Source organism: Macrotis lagotis, chromosome 5 (genome assembly GCF_037893015.1).
Source record: "Macrotis lagotis isolate mMagLag1 chromosome 5, bilby.v1.9.chrom.fasta, whole genome shotgun sequence".
NCBI classification, from domain to species: Eukaryota; Metazoa; Chordata; class Mammalia; order Peramelemorphia; family Peramelidae; genus Macrotis; species Macrotis lagotis.
In genome coordinates, this window is record NC_133662.1 from 213,984,270 (window position 1) to 213,988,590 (window position 4,321).

The following is a 4,321-nucleotide window of genomic DNA, read 5'->3' on the forward strand; positions in this document are numbered from 1 at the left end:
GATATAATCCACCTGCAATGACAGAAGGGATCCTTGTTCAGTTATGGACAGGACAGGTTGACCTGCAAGGCCCGTTTCAGCTCTGAAATTCGGTGACGTGATTTGGGCAGAGTTGGACATCTTCTCAGAAGACCAACCCTGCCCAGGTTGCCAGACCCCGCCCAGGACAGAGTTTACCGATGCAAAGACCACTGTAATCCTTACTCATTAGACTGAGTAGATTGCAGCTTCCCTTTGAGTCCATAAGTAGATATATCCACCTGCCTCCCTCACCCCTCCAAACCTCCCCCTCTTTCCCAAAGGGCTCTCACCGTCTGTTTGTGGAGTCTGGCAAGTTGTTTGAGGATATGCCCTTAATCTGGATGTAAGTGGAGGGCACTCAGGCCCTGGACTTTGCGCTCTGTGGACCCCACGACCTCCTAAATGTGTTATAGGATAATTGCATAGGGCATCTTCTTCCCTACCTCCCACTTTCCAAAACCCCAGGCCTTAGGGTTTGCATCTTGCTTAAACCATAGCTACTATTTATACAACACTTTAAGGTTTACAAAATGCTTTATAAATAGTATCTCATTTGATCTTGACGGCAACCCTGGAAGGTGGGTACATTTTACAGATAAGGAAACTGAGAAGCAGAGTTGTTCAATGATTTGCCCTTTGACAACACAGCTGGTCAATGTCTGAGGCTGAATTTGAACTCAGGTTTTCCTTCCTGACTATGTTCAACATTTTGTCCATCCCAGCACTTCACAAATGACTGAATTGAGTATAGCCCTGTGTGACTGTCTATAATCTGGTGTTTATTCAAAGATTTGCTTGTCAGTCAATGGGCACAGCAGATAAAATGCTAGACTTGGAGTCAGACAAAACTGAGTTCAAATCCTATCTCATACATGGGCAAGTCATTTAACCTCTGCATGTCTGTTTCCTCAGTTGTATAATGAAGATCATAGTGCCCACCTCCCAGAGTTGTGAGGATTGGATGATTTATATATTTATATACATGATATCTGTCATATATACATTGATATATATATATATATACATACATATTTAAATATTTTATTTTTCCAGCTACATGTAACGATAGTTTTCAACAATTTTTTACAAGATTTTGAGTTTTACATTTTTTCTCCCTTCTTCCTCCCTTCCCTCCCCCTCTCAACAGAAGCAATTTAATATAAGCTACACACACACACACACACACACACACACACACACACACACTATATATATATATATATATATATATATATGTATATATATTTAAAACAAAGCATATAGTAGGGATTTAATACATGTTTTCTTCCCAATTAACTTCCCCAGTCACAAAAGGTCTGCCAGCTGTTTTGGAGATGTGCATCTTAACTGATTTAAGCTTTTCACACCAAGCAGACTGGTGTACTGACCAGAAAGTCAGCTTTGGATTCAAGAATTGAATTCTAGCCCTGTCTTTGACCCTAAGTTGTTTTTCAGTATCTTAGGCTGGTATCTCTAAGATTGGTATTTGCCAATGAGCTGCCTATTTATATCAGTGGAAAACATTTCCATATAGGAAATTTTATAAACACATATAATGAGAAGATTCCCCCCCAACAAAAAAAGGAAAGAGAAAAAAGCTCAGTTTTAGGTAACCCTGGACTTGTCTGTCTACTCAAATGCCCCCATTGCTTTCCATAGTTACCTAGAGAAGAGTAGAAAAAGAAAGATATGGCTCATGGGAGAGGGCTTTGTCTAGCTGGGATGCCACCTTTGGGATTCTTGGGCAATTGGGAGGCATGCAGGAGGGTTGGTATCATAGGCAGGGTTGGCCCAGGGAAGGTGGGTTGGAGATTTTGGTGGTATCCTGCCCTCCCCGCTCCCACTTAGCCAATTCTGGACACCCCCACTATAACCAAAGCCCAAGAAAGGAGAGGAAATCAATGGCAAGTCTTATCTATATCCCAGTTTTGCTGAGGGTGACCCTGGGCAAAGTATTTTAATAGGAAAGGGGAAAGATAAAAATGATTCTGTAGAAATGCCTAGTACCTGTATCTTCATAGGGTATGTGCCCGGTACCTGGTCTGGAGTGGGATCCATAAGAACGTCCAGTTGCACTGGGGAAATGAAAGTGGTGGCGGTTTGGTAACGGAGGCTCTGGAGTCCAACCCCTACAGGGGAGCCGGCAGGGTAGGCCAGATGACTCCCGAGATGACTGCCTAGGTGCAAAAAGCACAGGATATCATAGCTACATGGGACCTTAGAATGTATCTCTTCATAGGTTTAGAATTGGAAGAGACTTTAGATCTGAGTCCGTATTCTTTATTTTTACAGATGAAGAAACCAAAGCCTACAAAGATATTTAAAACTGCCCAACTTGTGGCTGAACAGGCCTCAATCTTAGGTGAGCTATGGTTTGCCTAGTAGCTCAGTCTCCAAAGTTCTTGGATCTTGGTCTTAGGGTTCATAGAAGGAGCTCATATGAGGATCCAGACAGCTCAAGAAAAATGCCCTCCAGCTTCCAGTCCCCCAGGAGAGGGTTGTTATATGGTCATGCATAAAAAAATGAATTTGGAGTTATGCAGACCTGCCTCAGATACTTACTAGCTGTATGACCATGGGAAAATCATTTAACCTCTCTAGATCTAATGAAGCTTCTTCATCTGTAAAATGAGGGGGTTGAGTTCCTTGACCTTTAAGGTCCTTTGCAATTCTAAATTTATGACCCTTTGGTCCTTTCAGAGGAACGTTTTTGGCTAAGGGATAGTAGGGAGCTAGCTTTACAGGTTCCTAACTCCATCAAGGAGTTAATCAGAAAACTTTATTAAATGCTAAATACACTGTGCTTAGGATAAAAAGACAAAAATGGAATAATCCCTGCCCTCTAGGAAGAAACACTAATGGAATTCCCAGCCTCCCTCCACCCACCAGCTGTTCAGAGTTCCCAGGCCTTCAGCCACATTGTACACTGCTTTTCCCCCATCTTCTCCTATAGGGGAGGGATGGGGGGAATGGGAAGGTGGGGAGAAGAAAGCTCTGAACATCTGAATCAATATTCTCCATTTCCACCAAACTTCCCCCATTTCTATTCTGTCCCTGGGGTTTCCCCCTCCTACCTGCTAAGGAGTCCGTGCAGTGGTCGAGAGCTTGGTCGCTCTTCTGTTGGGTCACAGTGATATGGGCAACCACACACGGGCCTGTGGCTCCAGTCTCTGACTGGAGGGGAACCCCAGCCACCGAGAACAGGGGGCTGAGTGGCACTAAGACGATTATGGCGACGGGACCTGTGGATGAAGAAGGGACAACATGGAAAAACAATTAAAGAACTATGGAAATGGCATTTAATTCCATTAAAAACAAATTACATATCTAAATAGATACATATAAACATATTTATGCACAGAGGTTGTAGAGTTTGGAGGTATGAGGGTAAAGAGAGAAGTACCCCACTACCAGGATAAGAGGCAGTAGATAGAGCCCCCAAGTGCAAAGCCAGGAAAATCTGAGTTCAAGTCCCACTTCTGACAGATAATGGCTGAGTAATCTTGGAGAAACCACTTAACTTCTCAGGGTCTTAAGAAATTAAGTAGCATAGTAGTTGCCAACCTGTATTGGTAGAGGGAATTTTTTTTATTTCAGAGGGTTCTGTGCCAAAGATATCACAAGTCCAGGTCCAGTCTCTGTCCCTTTTTTATATTAATGCGTCATTGAATGATAGAATATGAGAGCTGGAAGGAATCTCGGAGATCATCCAGTGAGGCTGAATGTTTAATGGCTTTCTTCAGTTAAATTTTCTTCAGTTAAAGTTTAAGAATTCAGGGCAGAGTCAGGACTGGAGACCAGGTCTCTTGAACCTCCAAACTCAAAGTTCTTTGTACAATGCTGTTACCACTCACTACTGCTGGGAATAGGGGTGAGTTGAGAGATATGTGCGGTATAGCTGTTCCCTAATCCAGTTTTAAGACAGGCAAGGGATAAGTAGTTGGTGCCCAATTTTCCTTTTATCCTTTGAAATCATGGAAGACATAAAAAAATCATTAACTTCTGGTGGGAGCGAATGAGGATAGAAACTTCATATTGCTGCCCCAATTCAAAAGAACTTGAGCTATGAAAGGGTTCTCTGAATGGCTTAATGTAACCTTGGCCTAATTTTACACTCTACTCTCACTGATATTTGCCCACAGATGAAAGCTTGTTAGAAAGTGAGTTTCTATGGGTGTAAAGGACCTGTTTCCTAGAAAGATGTACATCTAAATAAGTTCCGACAGAGAATCAAGGGAGAGTTGCTGGGGGCAAGAGTTGTGGTGGCTCTCTAGCTTTAAAAGATTTTCAGGGAGACCTT